At 38.9% G+C, this 25,273-nt stretch overlaps 2 long non-coding RNA genes across 3 annotated transcripts; both read right to left on the bottom strand.

The window, feature by feature from the left end:
• Positions 1-153: 153 nt before the first annotated feature.
• Positions 154-16,227, bottom strand: LOC141451922 (uncharacterized). 2 transcript variants are annotated; one of them, XR_012457199.1, is made up of 5 exons: positions 15,599-16,219; positions 15,405-15,515; positions 14,031-14,108; positions 10,710-11,400; positions 154-1,631 (listed from the first exon to the last, which is right to left on the bottom strand). It is a non-coding gene; the product is annotated as an uncharacterized lncRNA (long non-coding RNA). The 2 variants fall into 2 exon arrangements; XR_012457198.1 differs by lacking the exon at positions 154-1,631 and adding an exon at positions 1,638-2,647 and having other exon boundaries at positions 10,242-11,400; positions 15,599-16,227.
• A 6,060-nt stretch (positions 16,228-22,287) lies between these two features.
• LOC141451923 (uncharacterized) lies at positions 22,288-25,233 on the bottom strand. Its single transcript, XR_012457200.1, has 3 exons — positions 24,679-25,233; positions 24,057-24,145; positions 22,288-23,960 (listed from the first exon to the last, which is right to left on the bottom strand). It is a non-coding gene; the product is annotated as an uncharacterized lncRNA (long non-coding RNA).
• Between the last annotated feature and the right edge of the window lie 40 nt (positions 25,234-25,273).

Raw genomic sequence — 25,273 nt, 5'->3', positions numbered from 1 at the left:
ATTTTAATCATGGGTAAAATATTTGTAATTTTTAACAAAAGAGCATTTTTCTGGCTGAAACTGAATTGAATTTAATTTTGAAAATTAATTAAGCTAAACAAATTATGGAATTTGCTGTTTTCCTTTAAAATAATTGTATATTTATTACACACAAAATATACAATGGTTTAAATTATTTTGTGATCATTATTATTTTATCCTAAAATATTGCAAGTGGAAATTTGTACATTTTTTATTTTAATTAGGCAACCTACCGACAGAGAGCAAAATATACGAGTGAGGTGAATGGTTTACTTTCAAAATCGACAGAATGCGCAACAATCTGAATACATGACTATTTCTTTTAAAATATATTTTCAGTCATGAATTAGTGATAAAAAAAGAAATCAAATTAAAGTAATTCTTACTTAGACTCTTGGCTACACTTCTCTGGACTTACGGAGCTGAATAAGGGGATTAACCGAGCCTTCCAATTCCCGTCGCATACAGACGTCCCGATCCAAAATCTCCATCGAATCTAAGACACTCCTGTTTAAGTTTCCAACCTTACCAATCAATATCCTTTAGTTTTTTCCAACTGGTAACCATTCGATACAGAATATTTCTCTCCAGCCGTCTCAACCACGCGAATTCTCTGGTAATTCACATTATCATCTACCACTACAGCGCTATTGGTCCAGTGACCGACCACCTTCATTCAATAATGCAATTTTCTAGATAGGAAACATACCAATGAGAGTGTACTCCGATAAGCACGATCGATATACATATGTACATCTTCGTATTTGGTTGCCTTTTGACTTGATAAACAGAAATGTTTAGCTGAAAATTCTTGTCCATATTTTAGAAAAAAATCTTCATCTTCTTGCACTGCACCATCTTTCAATTCCGCAGAGAATCTAAGAATTTTCTAAACCTTAGCAATAAGTTTGAAATACAATGTGATAAACTACTCAAAATTGAAAAGATAAGAAGTTCTGAATGTTTGAATAAATATAAGTATAAAAATAAATACAATTTAGAGTGACTGAATTTGAATTAAAACTCTATTCAATTAAAGTATAACTTTCAAAAGTAAAGAAATGTAATAAAACAGAATTGTTAAGCAACGAGCTCTAAGATTTTTCTCTTAGATCCGCTATGGTCCTTATCTCTCATTTTGCTTAAATAATAATTACATAATTGAATTAATAATCTAAATAATTTAATTTAAAGATCCTAACCTACTTTTCTGTAGATAATTTTACAAAGATCACTTTGAAAACTTAATATTACATATCTTATCAATTTTGCAGGAAATAACCAATTTATTATTCAGATAACCCCGACTTTTGAACTTTTACGAATAATTATTTAATCATTATTAATTTGTTCTTTGTAAATTATTGCTTATGCTTTTTTTTTTTTTAATGGTCGAGCCAACTTAATTATTATCTAGAAAGATAAATAAAAATGAAACTCAGTAAAAGCCTATATTCAACAATATGGATGATTACAAGTGAATTCCACATTCTACACTGTGCAGGAGATGGGCCAAATGCAGGTGAGACTTTGCTACGCCATCTTCAGTAAACAACTGGCAGTCTCTTTGTTGTCTTCTCGCCCAAAACTGTTGCATACACTCCCAGATTCTGTGGATTGATCAGAGTAAGTTTCCAAAGTCGGTTTAGCCTAAAAGAATGCTGACGCTATTCCTAAAGGTTCCCGGGGAACAATGATCTTATATTTAGTCAATCAAATAAGCTAGAATAACCTAACTACTTGAGTGTTCAGCGTTACAATAGCTTTGCCATCATTATGCGTACCATTTAAAAGGTTAATGTCATGTGGGAAGGTTATTACGCAATTATACAACCCAGTAGAATTTTCTATTGGCATGAACATACAAAATTACTTGGATCAAGATTGGCGTATGTTTTTTTTACAAGTACATAGTTGACCATTCCGTCCTAGATATATTTATCTATCTGTTCGAATAGTGTTAGCGTAACAAGGGCCAACTATCATTACAGTGACTCTTATACGATGTTTGATAAGGTCAGCTAAAACACCCACCCCCTAGTCTATACAAGAGATAGTTTTTAGTGTACCCCGGTAATAATCATGTGCTAAATTTGTGATTAGATACAATGTTTAAGAAATTATTCTACGGATTGAGGGTACGTAAAGTTTCTTTCGTTTTTCATTCGTAATAGCACGAATGTTTGTTTTCCTTATTACTGACCGAACTCGGATGGACATAGGTCGATTGAGAGAATCTGCTTTCCACTCATGATGATTCTGTTCAGAACTAAACTTTTTTGATCAGTTTATTTATGTAGAGTATTGTTCATCGTTTTTTGGTAGCTGAATCATTAATTAAAAGAGAAAAAAGCTTATTAGCTGTTAGTCATACAGTGAAATAATCTTAATTCTTTTCAGTTTATGTTATTTTGATTTTAATATTTCTTGAATTTTCGTCGAGAATATACACTTCTTAAACCAATCAGCCTTGTAGATTTTCCAAAAAACAATTGTAAATATATTTTATGTTTATGATTATTTTTTTGGTTACCCTATCTAGCGTGTTTGTTATGGCGAATAGTTTAGAAACCTTTGTCTGACCTGCATATGTCTTTTTTAGGCAACATTTATCACTTCTTATTTTCTAAAAATAAAATCCGAGGCCGTTAAGGGCGATCAGGGCAAGGGGAATTTCGCTCGCTCAGCAGGGGGTACAAATAACTCGTCAGGCTATGAATACACTGATTTATTGTTGGTCCCAATACACCAATTAGAAAATCGCATACAAAGAGTTGAGCTCATTAATACAAAACCAAACTAATACTTCCAAAAACATAATTAACAATAGAAATATAAACGAAACTGAAGAAACTATAAGATAACATAAAGTAAGATTAAATAGGCAAATTACAAATTAAATCAACAAGGTTGGGCCCTTATTCTCAAACATTCCATTATTATTACTGTTATTATTATTATTATTATTATTAATACTATCGGTTATCTTTTGTTAATTTACACTCTAGCAAATGTACTCCTCCCTCACTACGGCAACAGTTAGCCTCGGCCGGAAGCAATGCGTAAAAATTTATGTTCAATACTCACAGCAAAACAATCCCATCAAACGCATAACACTTGTTTCCTCTCACACACTCTAACTAACTCTGCCGGTGTCTATACACTATACACCACGCGCTCGCTATTCTCTCTCTCTCTCTCACGCGGTACATTGCTCTCGGCCGCTACCAGCCGTGCCGTCAGCAGTTTAACTTAACAATTGCATTTTTTCCTACTAATTATTCAATTATTATTTACAAATTAAATGCTCTCCCTTTACACTTACCCCCCCGTTAAAGTGGGTTCTACCGCCTTGCGGAGGACCCACCACTCGCTTGTCACTTCCCAACTCTCCACCGGGCTCTCCGGAGCTTCGCGTCTTCACGCTCGGCGGACGATAGGGAACAAATGGTGCCCCTGCATTCGCTGGTTGGTTGTCTCCAGGGTCTCTCTGTGTCGGTGGGTGCCCTCATGCCACGGCGGTGCAATTCAGCTTGACTGGCTCGAGCAAACTGCATAACCACTCGTTCGACTCCTCCCTCCAGCTCTACGTAAGCTTGAATCTCGTTACCAGCATCCGCCACGCTCACAAGGGGTTCGCCTTCTCTTATAGTTCCTTGAACAGTAGTGTATGGCGAGACGGTCTATGGAGGGAGAAGACCGGAAATCGTGCTGGGCAGATTAGTGGACTCCTTCCCCAACAGTGCCTGAGGTCCTCCGTTTTCAGAAACACGAAGCTCTCTCAGTCTACTCCCACCAGTGTGAAGTCGGCCTTAGGTTGTAGCAGCAGGTATAGTCCAGTTATCGGATCCTTCACGGGTATTGGTCCACCCGGTAGCTGTCAAAATATATCTTCCTTTGGTCACCGAGGGTATGTCCACCAAGATGTGAATGTCGTCATGTGTGGAGGCAGCGTCTATCTCAGCGATGTCGTAGTAATGGTACATATCCGCCGGCAGCGGTTCCCGACACGAACCATAGTCTCTCGGATAATATCTGACTGTCTTTATACACTATCCTACACAGTTCACTTGGGGCCAATAGCCTGCTAACTTTCTCCTGGCTAGGGTGCTGAGGGCACCCTCGAGCGACCGCAATTCCACCTTCGCCTCCAAGGTATTGATCTCAAGATTCCGAAGGAAGTGAGGAAGAGGAGGTGCATGAGGTTAGAGGTGGTTACCCTTAATTCCCTAATGGCTGTGCGGGTGCCTCTCATCGTGGTTGTAAAGGCTAGTTGGGCTAATTTTGTCATTGGTCCCGGGTCAGCAGCACTCGTCCCTCGTTCGGGGACTCAGCTCCGCTGCTCAACCAAATTCATCCGACCACCGCCCAATAGTTTCCTAAACCGGATTACTTCATCAGTCCTCTCGGCTCCTTTGGGAACGCAACGCGTAGGACGAGTGAGTGCAGGGTAGCCTAGGTGTACCGACTGGGGTGTATGTAGGGTCTCGTATCGTGTCATCTGGGGGTGAGTACGCCGACGGGGAGAGCTCTCCCACGTTCAGCTCAGTGGCTAGTTCTGTCGTCTCCGTTCTGTCATCAGCCCGCTGGTAACCCCGCGGCCTCAAGTTGACCCCTGCATAAAGATCGTCACCTCCTGAGGTGTTAATTTCAATCTGCTCCTCTTCGATGGATTCTGCAGTTTGTCCAGACTCGGCGTTCCTTTCGCCGTCCCCTGCAACTTCTCCCACGATCCCCGGCGCCCCTTCGAGTGACAACCCTTCGTAGAACAAGTCGTGCGTGTCCTCCGCGCCTAGGTTCTGGCTTAAGGGGGTAGGGACATCTTCCTCCGTGGTTTCTTGGGGGATTCCCTCCACCATCACCGGTTTCAAGCGATTTATATGCACCATCCGAGTGCTTCCGTCGCCCATCGCAATCTCAAATGTCACATCTGTGATACTCCGCTGTACGCGGAAAGGCCCCTCCCACGGCCTGCGGAACTTCTGCGCTTCTCCTCGGCGTCCAGCGGGGTTGTGTAGGTAAACCCATTGCCCTTCCACCAAGCTCCGTACCCGCGCCTTTTTATTATACTGAGCCGCTTGTGCCTCGAAGGCCCGCTCGGTCGTCTCAGCGGCTATCCGGTGTGCTTCCCTTAACCTCCCACGTAATGCCTCTGCATAACTCGTTTCTTGATCTACCTCTTGACGAGGCCTAGGGTCGAGTGCGCTAGGGCGCGGTAGCTCTCGGCCGTAAAGGAGATAATTCGGGGTGAATCCCGTCGCAGAATGTGGCGTACTATTATATGCCATCAATACGTAGGGCACCCATCTGTCCCAGTCTTCCCCATCGCGGCGCACAAAATGCGATAACGCATCTACCAACGTGCGGTGGAACCTCTCCACTCTTCCGTTACTCTGGGGATGGTAAGCGGTCGTGAACAACTTCTTTATTCCAAGCGTATCGCAGGCGTCCCTTACCAAGGCCGAGGTGAAATTTCTTCCCTGATCAGTTAGTAGCCGACTAGGAGCTCCATGTCGGACTACCAAGTGGTTCACAAATTTTTGGGCCGTCTCTTGGGCTGTTTGGCTTTTTAGCGGTACTGCTTCGGCGTAGCGCGTTAAATGGTCGATCATCGTAAGGAGGTACATGTTACCCTCCCTTGTTCGTGGTAGGGGTCCCACTATGTCCATGGACACCTGCTCAAAGGGGCGCCCGGCCGCGTATGGTACCTGCAGTGGTACTCGTAACTGCTGGGGCGTCTTCCGTTCCAGGCAACTCCGGCACTTCTCTATATGCCTCTTAGCGTCTTGAGACATAGTCGGCCAATAATAACCTTGCCTCAACAGAGCCAGGGTCCTCTCTAGTCCGGGGTGTCCCGCGAAAGGGGAGTCATGGCACTTCTGCAAAATGGTCTCCCGCATTGGCTCTGGTACCATCAGTTGGTACGGCTCGTTTCCCCCCGCAAATCTATATAATAGTCCGTCCAGATCCATGACGCATTGAGCTGTGTTGGTGTTCTTAAAGTGCACACAGTCCGCGTCGGCTAATTGCAGCGCCCGGATCGTCCCTCTCCCCGAATCCGCTTCCCCGTTTATCGTGGCCACCCGTCGACTCAGCGCATCGGCGTTGGAGTTTTTACGCCCAGGCTTATGAAACACTTCATACTGAAATTCCGCTAGGCGGAGCTGCCATCGAGTTAGACGCGATGATGGGTCTTTCACTGTGAGAAGCCACCGCAGCGCTGCATGGTCCGTGATCAGGTTGAAGGGCCGGCCGTATAAATAACACCTAAAGTGTTTCGTGGCCCAGACGACCGCTAGCATTTCCCGTTCGGTCGTACTATAATTTTGTTCTGCCTTATTCAGTTGGCGACTTGCATAAGCAATGGGCCGTTCCGCCCCGTCTTGTAGCTGAGACAGTACCGCCCCGAGGGCAACTCCTGAAGCGTCAGTAGCTAAAATGAAGGGTAGTGAGAAATCTGGATATGCTAACACCGAATCGCTGCATAGCTCATCCTTTAGGCCCTGAAAGGCTTGTTCCTCTGCCTCTCCCCACTGGAACCGCTGGTCTAGGCGTGTCAGATAAGTTAGGGGTCGGGCTTTTTCCGCAAACCCTGAGATATACCTCCGGTAGTAACCTACTAGCCCTAGAAACGAGCGTAGCTCTCTAACATTGCCAGGAGGGGGAAAGTCCTTCACAGCAGTTACTTTCTCAGGATCCACTTGAACTCCCCTCCGACTCACAACGTGCCCTAAGTAGCAAACCCTTTCCGTAGCGAATTGGCACTTGGCGAGGTTAACCACTAGGTGCGCTTCTCTCAGTTTGCTCAACACCCCACTTAGTCTCTCGGCATGTTCTTCGATCGTCGCGCTATGGATGATCACATCATCCAGATATACAAAGCATGTTACTCCTTTAAGGTCCGCTAATAGCCGGTCCATCAGTAACTGGAACGTAGCAGGAGCCCCCGCCAGGCCGAAAGCCATCCGACGGTACTGATAATGCCCCTCGGGTGTGGAAAATCCGGTTTTTGCCTGGTCCTCCGTAGCTATTTCGATCTGGTGATAGCCCGAGGCCAGATCCAAGGTGCTGAAATAGCGGCTCCTTCCCAGACTTTCTAGCGTCTCATTGATATTTGGTAGCGGATAAACCGGAACCTTCGTTACAGCGTTCAACGCCCGGAAATCGGTACAAAACCGGTACTTCACCGATCCATCGGAGGTCTTTTTCCGTACCAACACCACTGGTGCCGACCATGGACTGTCAGACGGTTCAATTACGCCTTTCGTCAGCATGTCGTCAACCAGCTCCTTCATAGTTTCACGTTGGTGGTATGGCACCCGGTAAGGGCGCTTCGCAATAGGGGTCGCATTTCCCGTATTAATGGTGTGTTTGATTTGGGAAGTACACCCTAGCGAGGATGTGTCCGGGTCCTGAAAAACATCCTCGTACTGGGATAGAACAGTAGCCAAGAGGTCTCGTTCCTCCCCCCGTAAATGGCCTAGCTTGTCCCCAAGGAGCTTTCCCAATCCTTCACGGGCTCTGGGAACCCCGCCACTCTCTTGGCAAACGCCGACCCACTCGCTTCCCTGAGTTTCTATTTCCGTCACCCACCCTAGCCTCTCAGATTTCCCTACCATCACTTCCGTTTGCGATACATTTACCATCCGCACCCACACGGCGCCATCAACTACTTGGCTTATCCCTCTGCCTACGCACCAATCCCGATTGGTCTCTGTTGGGTAGGGTTCTACCAGCACGGTGGCGCCTGAGCGCCAGCCAGAGGCCCTACCACGCACCAACACTTCGCAACGGGGCGGGATAGTTATCTTCTCCGCCGCAACTAGGTATATGTCTCCCGACTCATCTCTCTCTGCCTCGACCTCTGGGAACTCGTTTCTCTCAAATCTGGATTGAGGTTCAGCCTTCCCTACAAGTAACACATTCTCCCGACCATCCAAGGCCCCTTTCCCCTCATCTCCTTCGAATTCAAGCGTCCGCATATCCAATCTCATCTTCAAAGCAGCCATACCATCGATCCCCAGAATGCCATCTCCCTCAACATCTATCTCCGCTATTAAAAACTCCTGGGCGATGGTTTGACCCCGCCACATCAAGTCTAACCGCTGTACTCCCTTGATTCCAACGGGGCTACCCGTCACACCCCGCGCTACCACCCCACTCTCTAACAACGGAACCCCCGGTACTGGTTGCCGCAAGATGGAAACACCCGCCCCCGTATCCACGAGCAAGGTCCTGGTCTCTCCTGAGAGCTTCACCGGGATCCTGATGAATCTGGAGCTGGGAGTGGCAACGTTTATAATCCTGTATCTTGGCCCCGTGGTGGCATCCCTCCCGCAGGTGGGGCTGACTGCAGGAGGAGGGATTTTGGGGCAGCCTCCAAATAGTTGGATTCCCTAACAGCATAGTCTGGTCTCACGGATCCAGGTGTAGCTCTCTTCGGGCACATCCTACAGATGTGCCCCAATTCCCCGCAGGTATAACATTTCACGCCCCTCGCCCGTGGTTCTCTCACCCTATCCCTAATACTCGAGCTTTTCCACTCACGAGGGGGCGACTGGTAGGGGCGGGGGCACTCCCGCGCAAAATGCCCCTCTTGTGTACAGTTGAAACATCTCCCCTGGCGCCCATAGCTACTATCCGCGTTTCTTGCTATGGCATATATCCCCCTCTCCAGGGTGAATCTAGCAATGCCGGGCCCGCTTTCCGCCTCTTCAACCAGATGCGCTCGCTTCACAGCTTCCGCCAAGCCTGTGGGGGGATGAAAGCGTAACTGGCGTCCCGGCTCACCCGCGAGGCCCTGGATGAACGCAGCGAGGACCACTCGCTCCATGAAATTGCGCTCCCACTGATTCTGCTCCCCGCTCCCCGAGTGAGAAGTAGCAAACTCCCCCAATTGCCTACAGCGATCCGCAAACTCTCGGACACCCTCCCCACGACGCTGGGACACTGAGTTGAGCGCGAGTAAGTTTTGCTCAGGGGTACGGTGGTCCTGGAATCTTTCCAGGATGGCTCTCTTGTAGTCCTCAAAGGAGGACACCGCAGCGGAAAATATAGGGTGGCTCGACACAAACACAGCAGCTGCGCCTGTCGTCTTTAGCTTACAGATCAGCCTCTTATCGTGGTCTGTCCAGGCACCACTCTCCGCCACCATCTCTATCTCGTTCAGGAAGTCCTTCGCTGGGGGCGCCCCGGTTTCCCCCGACCATGGCTTGATCAAGGCTTGTAAGCCCATCTCCCTCCGCCCGGAATGACCAGTCGATTCACGCTCGCTCGCTAAGGAAGGGCCATCCGTGCCTACCATTGTCCTCAACGTGGTTAACTCCCCCTCCATGCGTAAACGTTCCTCATCTAGGGTCTGTAACTCACGATTGGCTCGGCGTAATTCCTCCACCTCCCTCCTCAGAGCCTCCATGGTAGGGTCCGTTAGTGGCATAGAGATCCCACTTCTGACACCAGAATTGTGACCGAGGGCCGTTAAGGGCGATCAGGGCAAGGGGAATTTCGCTCGCTCAGCAGGGGGTACAAATAACTCGTCAGGCTATGAATACACTGATTTATTGTTGGTCCCAATACACCAATTAGAAAATCGCATACAAAGAGTTGAGCTCATTAATACAAAACCAAACTAATACTTCCAAAAACATAATTAACAATAGAAATATAAACGAAACTGAAGAAACTATAAGATAACATAAAGTAAGATTAAATAGGCAAATTACAAATTAAATCAACAAGGTTGGGCCCTTATTCTCAAACATTCCATTATTATTACTGTTATTATTATTATTATTATTATTAATACTATCGGTTATCTTTTGTTAATTTACACTCTAGCAAATGTACTCCTCCCTCACTACGGCAACAGTTAGCCTCGGCCGGAAGCAATGCGTAAAAATTTATGTTCAATACTCACAGCAAAACAATCCCATCAAACGCATAACACTTGTTTCCTCTCACACACTCTAACTAACTCTGCCGGTGTCTATACACTATACACCACGCGCTCGCTATTCTCTCTCTCTCTCTCACGCGGTACATTGCTCTCGGCCGCTACCAGCCGTGCCGTCAGCAGTTTAACTTAACAATTGCATTTTTTCCTACTAATTATTCAATTATTATTTACAAATTAAATGCTCTCCCTTTACAATACATTGTTTATATAAATATTACTTATTGTTTATAAATAACTTAAGGTTAAATTCCAAATCAATTTTTACCTTTCCCCTACTACCGTTTAAGGAAAGTTTTGCGATCATGCCAAAGTCTAGGAAATTGAGTTTGCAATAGAAACAAGCAATTTTCTGCTTTTAGGTCTTCTGAGTCAGAAAAATGGGATTTCTCGAAAATTGTTGGTTCGTAAGTGAGTATGTTTCAAATATTTTTAAAAAAAGGAAAAATTATAGAAAAGCTGAAACTTTATATTGATCTCACCAGGATCTCTCACACGACTTAGTGATCAAAAAATAGAATAATTTATCAAATTGATTTTTCACATTTTTGAGATTTTCACAAATATAGTTTCAACGATTTTCTTGAAACATAAAATTTAATTTATAGAAATTAGACAAAATCATGCTTATTATTTTCTCATATGTTGTATTTCCACTTCATTTGTGACTGAATAGTTTTCTCCTATTTTTTTTTTTATTTTTAATAAAGAATTGATCAGATTTTCTTTAACTTACCTTAAGTAATTTACCTGCTTCTACACTTATAAGGCATTTATTCTGCCACAGAGTTGTTTATGTGGGCCTTTAAATAAATGTCAACGAAGAAACTAAACACTTAGTTCAGATTTTGTGACCTCTGATGTTAAAAAAATTAACGAAAGCCAGTATTGGAAGCCCATTGGAAAGTCACTATCATATGGTTTTCTGTCTGAATCAAATCAACACGTATACGTCCAAATTGAAATACTTCTTCTTAAGAGTTTCAAAGTTTATGTAAAGCAAGGTAACATCTAGTTAGAAGTGGAAGAATCCTGCAGAAGTGCCAACGTTCAAATAATTCTCAGACCGTCATATATTCTGAACCGTTACAGATATGCACTTTTAAACAAATATTTTTTGTAGGGCAGTTTAACTATTTAATTGAATTTAAGAATGTTGAATCGAATCCCTTTAATATACTCACTTAGAGTACTCTAGGATTTTGGCGTTTATCCCAAAATTTATTTATTTTTTTCTTTTGATGGGGGGCCCCCCACTTACGGATCCTACATTTCAGCTATACCTCCATTGTAAATTCAGTTTTAGGAAATTTCCATTTTGATGGCCCCTAAACACGTGCTTATTTTGCTTAAAAGTGAATCCATTTTTGTATATACATTACTAGCAGACTTGTTTGTATGAAGATCTAAGGTGCACAATTCAGGAGCTGCAAACAGATCGAACTTTTTAGTCATGATCACACAACTTAAAATAAATTTACATAGAAAATAAATATAGTTTTGTTTGTTTTTCAGAAACAAATGTTCATTAAATACTGTCCAGCAAAAAGTGAAACATCCTAAAATAGAATGCAGATTTACACACAAACTCAACATTATTAGCAAACAATTATTAGGTAATATTTTCACACAAACAGTAGTAGAATAAAACAGCAGACAGACAATAGAAGTTAAAAACAATATATTTGTGATAACTAATCAAATTTATAATCAAACATTATTGTTACAAATAAATAAATAAATTTAAAGAAAAAATATTGAGTCAGTAGAATGAATTATTATTGTTGCTTACAATCTTTGATCTAATCATTCATGTAGACTTTAGTCAAAACAGTTTTTTTTTGGCTCTCTCTCTTGGAGGTCATCGGAGAAGATTTGTTTTCAATAAAGAAGTGCAGCTAAACTCAAGATTGTTCATCTTTTGGTGATTGATTCTTTAATACAAAGGGAAGAAAGAATATTTCCCATTTCAGTTTTAATTTTTTTTTTTTTTGTATCAGCTTTGCAAGTGAAATTTGTTTTTACAACTTTAAAAGTAAAGGTTAGTTTGTCATCTGTCCTATCTCTGTTTAGTTACTCTTTAGTTTAACAATGGCGATTATTTTTTTTCCTTTTATTAGTTGAGTGTTTGCATTTTCTTATTTCTGGTGTGGAAAAAAGTAATTACGATCGTATCAGATTTCCGGAATTGCTTTTTTCCCCGGAAACACCTGTTATAAAAGATCCTCTGAACATTTAATGTAATATACGAAACAGGGTATATCGCTTATAATTCCAGCTTCGTACTCCGTTTTATCGCTTCAGGTGGTGACGTTTTGGAAGAAATGCTGCAACCGGAACTACGTCTTTACTGAAGCGATTTTTCAGTTGTTTTTTTTAATTTAACCAATTACTCTAAATACCAGATAGCAGCTAATCACATCTCGTAAAATTTAGAACTAAGTTTTAGATATATAATTAGAATTAGATTTGAGAATTTGAATCAGAAAAAAAGTCGAAGAATGTTCCGACCAGATTTGTGGATATCCATAAATTTCTCTACGAGTTTTAGTTCTTTCATTATACACTCTCGGTACTTTGATAACTACGAATGGTTTCCAGTTCTCCCAGTTGGTTACTAAGCAGTACCCGTGGAGTTCAAGGACCGAACGTGTCCACAGTCCACTTCCTTTTGTGGCAAACACTCTCGTTTCTAGATTTTTCTTTTCTTTTCTTTTTCAATTAACTGGTAACTATTAATGCTGTTTCAGTTTATTTTCATTTCGGAAAACTATTAGTTAGCCTTGTGATAGTGCAGATGTTCAGCACCAAATGTAGACTCATGTGAACGAATAGCAAAGCTCGAAATCACAAAGCTACCTGATTCCAAAACTATACACACGAGATGTCAGAGAAAGTAAAATTAGGCATTCTGTACTTTGATACAAATCATTACTAATTCTAACTGATAATTCTAATCAGTCAGAATTAATGATCTCAGAGTTGGATGCTGAATGATAACCTCCCAATGTATTTTATTATTTAATTGGATAACTAAAACTCATTTTTGAATAATTAGTATGTAATAAAAAAAAAAAGTTATATCTTAAACTTTCCCTATATTTTATCAAATTAAATTAAAAATATCATTTTTATTAAAAATTATAAATTCACTTATGGATAACATTGTCTTAATTGCCATAATTTCGTAATATATGGAAATAATCTCTCAGGACTTTTAAAGAAGGTGACCTCGTCAAGAAATCTTTCCAATCAACTTGATTGGAATAACCCCGGGTCTAATATCACAAAAGATTAATTAGGGTTTACTAATCTCTGGATAAATAATCACTTGGAAGTGGAAAATTTAAACCTTGCACTCTTTCAAAGTTCAAGAGAAGTTCCTTCCGGTAAGATAGGGTACCCGGACCCTTGTAAAGTCCCCAGAAATAAATGTAGCATCCGGTGCTTTTCACAAGGCACTGCCAGCTTCCGGACAGTGCTCCCTCTCTCTTGTTACCATACAATACTCTCCATCAACGGAGTAATTACTGGTCCAGAAAATCGTGCGTACGTTCAAAATCATATTTTTACGATAAGCGTTCATCTTTCTTCAAGGGGTCTATCGTGAGGAAGTATATGCAATTTTTTACCGGAAATACACGGTAAGAGGTCCCTTGAATTTGAAAAGTTTATTTTTACAAAAAGATTAGTACGCCTGTCTGTGTCAGAATAATTTATATTACTGAAAAAATCGCATGTAGCCCAAATTTAAAAATTACGATTACATATGTGGGGATACATTGAAGTGAGGTTTGGTCAAAATCAAACGACCGGAAATGCCCCTTAAATTCATCTTTTTTTCCAGTTCTTATTTTTGGCCATTTTTGCGAAACTCGTTTGAAGTAATTACTTTTCCAACGTTGCACGCATTGTGTATTCCATCTAGTAGATCTAATAAAATTGTTTGAAGCATTTTACTAGGAAACAATTTATGTAGGGTTCTTGGAAAGCGGAAGTTAAGTTTTGCACTTAAGTGTACTTACTGCATAATTTCTATCACTATGAAATCGCTTACCAAAACTCCCAAGTTAAATGTGGAAGTGCGTCTCTACTCTGTAGATCTCTTGGTAGAAGATATATTTCTTTCAGCCTCCTGGAAACAACATACCAACATCAATCTCGATGAAAACAACCAAGAATTTAGGGCTTTACGAGCAGGTACTAATATCCCTTTAGTGCCCGCTCATCCGAAATACTACAGAGAATAGCGTAGAGCTCAGCGTGGGAGATAGATGTCCAATCACCAGAGCTCTCCCAGTCTCAATATGGACCTTACTTCCGATTCTGGCTCCATCCCGTATGAAGTAATTATCAGGACAGACTCATTGCTAACCATTCCTTCCTAGTTCTAGGCTTAACCCAATTAAGGTAGCTTCTATTGCAGCTTATGAGAATATAAAATAGACGTTAGGAAGTTGAAAAGAAGAGGTTGATAGTTGGTAAAAGTGGAAACTCTGCGGCCCGTCTTGGATTGAGATTCTGAGTTTGTCATCAGTTCAGTAGAAACGTCCACCTTGCTGCAGTAAAGCGATCCTAGGAAATATTAGGAATGAATTAGGAATAGGATAAAAGTGAAGGCTTTTCAAGATCTTCAGTCCTGTACTTTTTTACAAAATGATGCAAACTAACAGGTATTTCTGCTGAAGTTAACAGAATAGTAACAAGAATGAACTTTAATCAGATCGCCGTCAATATCCCAGGAATGGGAGCAAGTCTGAGAGGAACAGATCTCTCACCTCAATTCTCGCATTCTTGATTTTCTGAGGCTGTTGTTAGACCAAGATCAAATGTTTTATTTAACTTGGTAGATCATGGACAGAACGTCCAAATTACAACAAATTTCTTATATTAACCATTTAATAAAATCTAAGGCTTTGATCGGGAATCGAACCCAGTAACATACTAGTTCATCTTAGCTTTGCAGGCCCGGCGTTTAACCGTTCGGCTAGCATGGCGCCTTAACCTGAACTGCCTAGATTTACAAAGGGTGTGTTCCGCGCAGAATGGGATCGTCTTTCGCTATCATCCCCACTAGAAAGGTTATCAGTCAGAAAATACTGATAACCCAGGTTGTTATTTATCAACTTGTCCTTATCAGAAGTAACCTCGCAAACAGTTTTTAAATAAAAAACATAATTAAAAGAAATAAAATTGCTTAACGCATTTTTTACTTTCATTTTATCGCTATAAAATCAGTTAATAGCATGAAGACCGTTTTGCGTTCTACCAATGTTTGGGGTTCTTTGTTTAATTCTCCAACTACTTTTCTACTTTTTTTTTCTTTTCTTTTTTTTTTCAAGAAGTGTTTGATTGAATTCATTCAGCAAGCAGCTTCAAATTTGTTCTGCTTTTTCCTTCTAGTCATGGAAAAGCTGAAGGGAAAACTCACCTAGTCTTCCGGAAACTTGAAATTTGTCTGCAAATATTCAAATTCACCATCACTATTCTTACATGATAATCTTCTTACAGCAAGCAAGACTTCCGAGCTTTCACATTTCCCCTATAAAATCCGGGATTCCTGAGAAAGTGATGATCTTCTGACGTAATAAATAACTAAATTAAAATAATAATAATAATACATACCCTTAGCCACCGTCTAGACACAATTATAGAAACTCGAACTGTTTCCTTGACAACAATCACACGATAAAGTCCAAGGCGTACAGACTAGGAATCGAACTCAATACCACAACACTTCATATGTTTTGCGGTCCTTGCTTCTGTCGGCTAGGAAATCGTGTCTTCTGCGAACTTGTTGTTAATTGTTACCCTTAATTTTCGTAAAAGCGATATAGCCCTACCACTTTGTGAAAGTACATTACATCGGAATCACCCTTTAAAGGAAAGCCCTTGTCCAGAATTGCCCTTAATCGAATTTACTCTGGAAAACATTTGGAATAAATAAAACAAGTTAAATGAAAATATTTCTCAAAACCATTTCAGGATATAGGTTAGAGGTTCTACATGCAATTAATACTCGATATTTGCAGAAAATCGATGAGCGGTAAAGTGATTTTTATCGATTATGTTTTCAAGAAACTTTTCTAACATACATATGTAGGTATATTGCGTTTAAAGATAGTGTTGGGAGTATACCAGACTTTGTTTTCGCTTAACTTCCGGAAAAAAAAACTACAGACAAACTTCGCAGATAAGATCTATACATAAAAATGCTCTCATCAATAATTACTGCATTATATTATAATAAATAGATTCTCTACCTAGTAAACAATATTTCATTCCTCGTGTACTTGAAACATAAGTAGAAGAAGAAATAGTGATTAGGAAGAACTCCTTGGTCCCACGCTGCTTCGACAAGGTTATTTCCTGTCCGAAGGTAAAAATATTTCCCAAACATACCCAGTATCTGCACAATATATTCTAAAAATATTTATGTATCAAAATTTACCATCAGTTTCTCTCATTTTGAAGGTTTCCCTGTTTGTATCTTTGTGATTTTCATTACCATCTTACAAAGTCTCACCATTCATTGTCCTTGAGTTTTCTTTCTTGAGAGTTTGTAGTTTCCTTTTATTATTATTATTATTGGAAAAGGGGGTATTGCGATGAAGTTTTCACCCGGAAAATGCGGTTAAAAGAATCTGAAAAACTATAAAAAGAAATGCAGGAAGCTGAAACTAAGGAGAACCACTACCGGATGTATTACAAATAGGTTTTTGCCTCTTTTTAGAGCTTTTATAGAAAATTACTCCCAAGATTTTTATTCAAACTTTTTACACATTGTATTTGCCGCTTAAGATTTGTCCACAAGTTTTTACTGGAAATATTTTGCTAAGAAAGTTCAATTGAGGGCACCTTCTTAGAGAGAAAGAGAATGTGAGAGAGGGGTGGGTATTCTTTCCTCTAAAGTTTGTAATCTTTGTAATGTACAGTTCTCAAGAGTAAGAAGAGCTCTAAAGTATTGCAAAAGTCGAGTAGGTGCTCTTCCATTGTCTGAAATTGAGTAATTTCTTTGAACGCCAGAAGGAGCGCCACTACAGATCTGTGAAGATCGGCATTTTATGATGAAACATGAATCCCCGTGTAAACTGATCCTTGGGGATTGAGCTTTCGGGGAGTAGCAATACATGGAAGCCTTTTCCCCTCGACTGCCATTCCACTATCATTCCAAATTATATATTTGAAGACTACACTAGACTAGGGAAGAAAGGGTTACGTCCATTTTTTAGATTTTTTTTTTCAGTAGAGCAACATTAAAGTTTGAAACGTTTGCAGTTTCACTAAATATGCTTTTGTAATTTATACAGTGCACTGAATGACCATTCTTTAGTATTCCTTAAAAGTATCAAACAAATATTCTTAAAAATGGAGGGGCCTCAGTGTCTATTTGTATGTATGTCTAGTTTCCACTTTCTTAGTATAACCCTTCGAATCAGATTGTGGAAATAAGAATATAGAGATCATATTTCACTATATAAACTCCCTGCAACTCCCACGACAAAATTTCTATTCATCTGTAAGTCTAGTCCGTCTATCATGATTGAGGTGTTCATGACTAATTGAGTTTCAGAAAATAATAATATTGTTTACAAATTTTCTGTTTGTATTTTGAATGAACTTATGTAAATTATAATACTCGTATATACCTTTCATAAATAACGGTCATAAAATCAGACAAAAAAAATTAATACAGCTTAGAAAATCCACACCTGCAGGTCTTCCACTCTTTCTGTCCCGTGTTTTGGATGGGACTTCACTCGTTTTTCTTCGTAAATACCATGGCTATAACTCTCGAGACTAAAACCATTACATTCAAAACTAAGTTGATCCATCTGAAAGTTTGTGTGATGAACTACATCAGGGATGAGCAACACGCGGCCCGCCAAGCATTTCTAAAATTGAATTTATTTTATCGACTTTCTCCCATCAATATATTGTTATAAAATTAATTATAATAAAATGGTAGTACATACTAAACCGAAATATTTTTTTATGGCGAGTTACTTGTCGACGACGTTTTTAAACATGCAATACGAACGCGCCGCGTCTGCGCGATTTTTTTGTGACGAGATACACACTTGTCGGTGACTTGTTCAAACATGCAATACGGACGTTTCGTAAATTATTAGTAAGAGTTAATCTATGTGCGGCCCGCAAAAAAAAATTTAAATTTAAATTGGCCCATTGATTAAAAAGGTTGCTCACCCCTGAACTACATAATGATGCCAAAAACTCATTTTCGTCAAAATTGGACTTGACCCTTTTTTTCCGTGCAGACTTCAAATATTATTTTGTTTAATTGATTTAAAGAGCTTGTAAATTACTTAAAAGGCCGAGAAGTGCAGGATTTTGCGCGCACGATGTGGGTAATAAATATTTAATAACAGATTAAATAACAATGTGTTTACATCCTGTAATGGTAGGTAGCAAGACGCGGCGACGCTATCAAACTGGTGGTGGGGGGGATAGTCGAGAGATAAGAATTAAGGGCAAGGGTACCAGTCTGTGTACGTCACAATTATGAAGGGCCGCCTTAGACAGAAGAAGTCAGACGTCATCACAGACAGTTCATCGTTCACAAACAAACCAATCTCGAGGCCCAATTGGAATCCACGCTACAATTGTCACGTACGCACACGGGACAAGCAGCCTCATCTCGTATTTTTCAACAAGACCCCACCATCCAGGCCAACCCCTTGTCAACGCTTTTAAATAGTTGACATTAATATTTTTGTATGGTCAATGGAAGAGTACTCCATTTAAGAAAAAAAAATGTCTAAATATAGACGGGTCTGAATTTTTGTTTTGTCCTCGTTTGTAGTACAAAGTACCAAACGATTAAATAGTGGTCACTGTTTACCACGTCATTAACGCTTCTATTTTTCTTTATAATGAACAAACACTTTCCAGAAAAACTACTTATAGCTCTATTTTCACCTTATATAATGATAATTGTTGATAATTAGTTAGCTTATCAATAGCCCTATTACTAAAATCACCTAGACGTATACTATAGCACAGTAATTACTGATATTATGCTCATATTTATTTTTGTAGATGAGTTCTACATTTGGGCCGAATTTTATGCAATCCTAGACTGTAGAATGCTTAATATTAATTAGGTTATAAAATGTTGGAGTTCGTTAAAGAATTAAGATGAGATAACTTGCAACTTGTATCTCCTGTAATATACAGGGTGACCAAAGTTATATGCTCCACCCACTTTTTTTTTAACGGCGGGAAATTTCGAAAAAATAAAAAACACGTATTTAATCATTTCTAGTCTAGTTTATTTTCAGTGATGGACCCATTTTTTTAAACCCTTGTATCTCGAGATACAGCATCCAATTTTTGTTTTTCAAATGGAACGTTATATTTTTTGTTGCATATTTTTATAGTATTTGATCTCCTAAAAACAACAAAAATTTTTTTTTTTGAAATCGGTTAGGTTTTTCAAAAGTTATGGGTATTTAAAATATGAAAAACAAATTTCAGTTTACTGTCAAAATTACGTTATTTTTTTTTAAAGAATCTATTCAAACTGAGCACAACCAACGGATAGGCAAGCCAAAACTCTGGACTCCCACGCTTTGCTTGTAGCAGCACTTATCGTGGCGAAGTCAAGATCTAGGCAGGCTACAGTTATTCGACATTCAGGTTGTTTTTCCTACAAACGTTTGGTGTGGAGTTATATGAAATCAACTAATCGGCCCATACTTCTAGAGAGAACTTAACTGGTGAAAGATATCCAACTTTTTTTTAAGAGACATTTTGCCAGTTCCGCTTGAAGATGTTCATCTACAACGTCGGATAGATATGTATTTTCAACAAGATGGTTGCCCGGCGAGAGTGGTTCGAGGTTAGCTGGGCAGAAATTTCCATTAAAAGTGCGTAAGGACTCATTGTCCCATCCAATGGCCACCTCGATCTCCGGACTTGACCCAAATGGACTATGTTTGGTGGGGATACCTAAAAAAATAAAGTGTAAAGTATCCTTAATCCCGTGGCTTCAGTCGATGATCTGAAACGTCGAATTACTCTAGCCTGCCTAGATCTTGACTTCGCTACCATAAGTGCTGCTACATGCAAAGCGTGGGAGTCCAGAGTTTTGGCTTGCTTATCCGTTGGTTGTGCCCAGTTTGAACAGATTCATTAAAAAAAATAACGTAATTTTGACAGTAAACTGAAATTTGTTTTTCATATTTTTAATTACCATAACTTTTGAAAAACCTAACCGATTTCAAAAAAAATTTTTTTGTTGTTTTTAGGAGCTCAAATACTACAAAAATATGCAACAAAAAATATAACGTTCCATTTGAAAAACAAAAGTTGAATGCTGTATCTCGAGATACAGGGGGTTTAAAAAAATGGGTCAATTACTGAAAATAAACTAGACTAAAAATGATTAAAGTACGTGTTTTTTATTTTTTCGAAATTTCCCGCCGTTAAAAAAAAAAGTGGATGGAGCATATAACTTTGGTCACCCTGTATACGTCCTAGAGCAGTGATGGGCAAAGTACGGCCCGCGGGCCAACTCCGGCCCGCGAAAGTATTTAATCCGGCCTGCCGAGGATCCATCGACATGGATAGTATATGGCCCGCTATAATTACGTTTTGACGGTCGAGAAGCATAAAGTAGATTCTATTTAGTAGAATAATAGATGCATAACCTATAGGTGAAGCTAAACTAGCCGCGTAGTTACACAAGTGTGTAATGCTGTAATGTTTTTATAATATTATGATTAAAAGCTTTAACACAAAATGCATTTTTTCTATAATTCTGGCCCTCCTCTAGAATTTCTTAAACTTTGTGGCCCCCCCATTAAAAAAGTTTGCTCACCACTGTCCTAGAGCAACGTTTTCCAACCTGTGGTACGCGAGTTGCTGGTTGGTGGTGCGCGAAAAATTATCAATAATGGCGGACATAAAAAATTTAAAAAAAAAAAATAAAGCATAAAAATATCAGTAAGGTTTTTTCTTCTAAAACGTAAAAATTATTTTAATTAATAATATTATACAGTAAAGTTGTTAATATGTTCAGACAAGGTTAGTCTGTCTCAAGATATAAGAGAAAATATAATAGCACATTCAACAGGATTAAAATTGTCTTTCCAAAACCCGAAAATACAAATGATAATTGGATTTCAAACCCCTTCTATAAAGAAAATTTAGTAAAAGCTACATCATTATCGATAATACATAAGGAAAATTTAATAGATTTATTTTTAGTACAATAATCTTGAACAGAAAAAAATTACGCAATTTTTAATTAATTAAAAAAATTTTTAAAACTAAGATCTTACACTTAACAAAGTGAAGATGAACTTGAACTCCTTTGTAACAGATACATTGTATCTCTATACAAATAAAGATGATGATAATAATAATAAAGTAACACACTCAGGAATAACAAATTTCACGAAATACAATCATTTTTACGAAGTGGTACACCACTGAAGCATGATGTACTACCAAGTGGTACGGTGAGCCAAAACACTGTCCTAGACCAATGATTCTCAACCTGTTTTCTGGTCGCGGCACACAATTTTAACAATTTCAAAATTTGGCGGCGGCACACTAACAATAAGTTTAAAAGTATTTTACTTATCCCATAATACACTGTGTAAAATGGTTGTATGTCTATTTTCAATATAAAATAAAATAATATGTACTACAAAAACAACAGGATATGTTCTGATTAAGGGATTAATTACAAGTTAATAATAAGAATACTTTTAATGAGAAATTTGAGCTTGATGTTTTTTTGATAATTACAGTTTATATTTGGTCTTATAAATGATAATGCTACTCTCATATCGTCTTCTACACTTAATATATATCATTTTTATTGTCTGCCTTTTCTAAAATTTGGCGGCACACTTCAAAAACTTTCGCGGCTCTTTTGCGTGCTGTGGTCGAGAATCACTGTCCTAGGCAGTAAGTAGTTACATACGTGTAACTTTCTCATCTACTTTGAGAGAATTGTTTACTAAATATTAAATTAGAGCTCTAATAGACAACTCCAGCTCAGACGTAAACACTTGAAAATCAATTGACAAATAGATAATTATGTACATAAATGTCTGTAAAGTGATACATTAATTTTACATTCTTAGCATCTTTATAAAGTAAAAGAAAAAAAAAAAGATGAATAGTGGGTAGTGTTATCTGTAACGAGAGAACAGATAACACTGGCTAGAAGAACTAAATGAAGCTTTGGGCTCCAATGATCTTAGATGTCGACCAGCTTTAAATTAAAAAATAATATTACCCAAAAAACTGCCCTACAAACAAATTTTTCTAAAACGCTGATTAAAGTAAAAAAAGCTGGAAATCTGTACGAATGTAACCGTATGCCGGAAGTTTACACAAAATCCTAGAGGCAGTTTCCCAATTTAATAATATAAGTTGGCACATATGATTCTTATTTGATTGTTATACAGGAGCAATAGGAGGTACAGTAGGCCAGAATTGGCCTATTTCAATGAATGCCTAAAATAACAAAACCCATAGAAAAGAGCTGACCAATAATAATAATTATTATCTGTCTTCCATGATTTTTAATATTAAGTGAGCCGATTTGATCAGCATTTAGCGAGAGAGCGGGTTCAGCAACAATGAAGAGTGCCGAGTCATCAAATGTACTCAGATAAGAAGGCGGCCGGCAATATTGAGACGTGCCACGAAAAATCGCCACCTTCAGTATTCATAGAATTAGGAGTGGTTAGCAATAATTAGGTGCACGCTGATCGGTGCAAGCACATACTTCCGGCGTTATTCTGTACTAGTGATCAATTCCACGTAAATTTAATCTTTACCTATCTCTTAGCCAAAAACAAATCGTATCTTTTCATGTACTTCAGCGGAGTACTTAAGGAAAAGATAAGATATTATAATTACTGCACTTCAAAATAATGCGCCTAAAAAATTGAGTAACATAAAAAAGAACAAAGCTTATGGAAAAAGACCCGTACCGGAAGTGACTATTGTCTCTAAGTAAAATTTGAATTCTGTCCCTAACGCTACTTTTTTTTTGTTTTTGAGTTAATCTAATTTCTTTTTTCCGGGACTCAACGAAGCACCGCGAGCTTTACGACAGTAAAGTTGTAAAAAGGCTCAAGATCCTGGTAGGATTCCCCAAATAAATACATATACCAACATACAGATTTATTTGTTAAAACCACGGTTCCGTATTCAGAGAACAGCAAAACAAGTCATTTTGCTTACTACAGTAGTAGTGCAATAAAATGATTATTTACATAATCTAAATGTGAATGCAGCAGACATGTAGAGAGGATTCTTGTTGTGTCTAGCAGCAGCAGTATCACGGTCACGATGTGGATGTATGGTGAGTCACGTGATCTGTCCTTAGTGCAGCATGTGCACTACCAGTATCAGAACATTAGGAGCATTAAAACTTGTGTATATGAATGTACGCAATTGTTGTCAATATTTTTGATAACCTTCTGTGAAAGAATTACCTTCTCGATTATTGGGAATGGTTGTGCCCATGAAATGAATGCATGGAGAGCCCGCCCACGCAATGAAATCAATTTGTTTACTTTAATCACCTGTTAAGAATACACACAGAGAACTTAATTTAATACTGCCCCCTCTCCACGTTACAATTTTTTATCACGCCACTAATATTATTTTAACATAGATCATTTTTAAATAGATTAAAGAACATATGCCAACTTTGATGACGTGTGAAGATCAGCCCACTAGGGTGAGCACAACAATTACGTTTCAGATCTCAGAAGTCAGTTTTGGTTACATCTTTAAGGGAATTCTGGATGGATGCGAGCATACACGTACTCCTTCCTCCCAAAAGTCATGTGTGAACTGCCAGATGATATCCTTCAGTCAACAATTTACAAGGGTTTTCCACTTTTAGACTTGCTTCAGCCCTCCCAATGATTGTAAAGCTGTACTGTGAAATGACAATTGCGAAAGAAGCCTGTACCTCTATTTCAACCTAGAACTGTATTTTTAACAAATTTTGAAGATAAATAAATTAGATTATATTTACAAAGCTATGTGCATGCATTAAACAAAGTTAATTTAGAGGTAACCTCACCGAAATGAAATCTACATTCATATTAAAATGGTAACTTGTGATCATGCCATTTTCTTCAAAACCCTTGGAGTTTTAGCCAGTTTTATAATCTGCGTCAAAATTACAATGTTTTACTACAAAAGCGATGCTAAAGTTGGCCCTAAAATGACACTATTTAGTGTTCAGAAATGATAGTTATAGAAAAATTGGGTACTTTTCCGTTAGCCGGGCGCAAATGTCGCCAATTGTGAACCAAACGCGAGCCAAGTCAACGGAAAAAAGTCGAAAACGTTCAACTATAAACAAATATTAATTAATAGTAAGCAAAACAAGTTCAACTATAAACAAATTGTAAAGAAAACAGTTTTACCCAATTCTGTTATTCGCTTGCGCCCGGCTAACGGAAAAGTACCAAAAATTGTTTTAACATTCCTTAGGCACCCAGGTGCATATTTCTAAACGTTGGCCATTAAAAGAGATGCCAATTCTGTTAGTTTGTTATGTGCATCCAGACGAACTACAATGATAGCAAAATGTTGTACCACTAATTTATTTACTAATGAGAATTGTCCAAAACTATGTTCATTACATTTTCTTAATTATGAACATTACCTTCCCGTTAATAGCAATCATTAATACATACAACAGTTGATGTTGAGTCTCTGTCTTGTGAATCCTGTAGGATTAAGTGCAATCGCAAAGCTTCGATAATATTCTCTTGGTTGGATGAAGATCATTACCATAGCAGTAACCATGAATTATCACAATATCATCGTCCGCAGATGCAATCACTAATGCTAATTTATTGTTGGTAAGAGAGTACTGCGTTCTTTTTGTAAAAAAACAAAAAAAAAAATTATTGAAGGGCTTCTATTTTGTTTTTTATTGGTATAGCTAAATGTTAAAACTTTAATCTGATGCAATTCTGTAATTCATTTAAGTAGGAAACAAGTTTGTATAATTTTCTTTTAAAGTAAATTGACTTCCAAACTAGTTACCAAATTTCTTTAAATTCCTCACTGAATGTTTAATAATGTACTGAAGTCAACCAAAACTTAGTAAAATTTCAAAGTTGGTACAAAAGTGGACAAATTTGTATCACACCATAATTTATTTTCTCCGAACTCAAGAATATCCACAAAAATATCTGGTGTTTTTATGGGAAATTAGAAGCGATCAGTGTTACCAACAGGGAAATTAAAAGAAAGTAATAATTTCCCCCCCGCCAAAACAAAATA

This window comes from Rhodnius prolixus, unplaced genomic scaffold (assembly GCF_049639745.1).
Source record: "Rhodnius prolixus isolate KJV_2025 unplaced genomic scaffold, Rpr scaffold_14, whole genome shotgun sequence".
Lineage (NCBI taxonomy): Eukaryota > Metazoa > Arthropoda > Insecta > Hemiptera > Reduviidae > Rhodnius > Rhodnius prolixus.
This window is presented reverse-complemented; position numbering and strand designations above follow the sequence as displayed.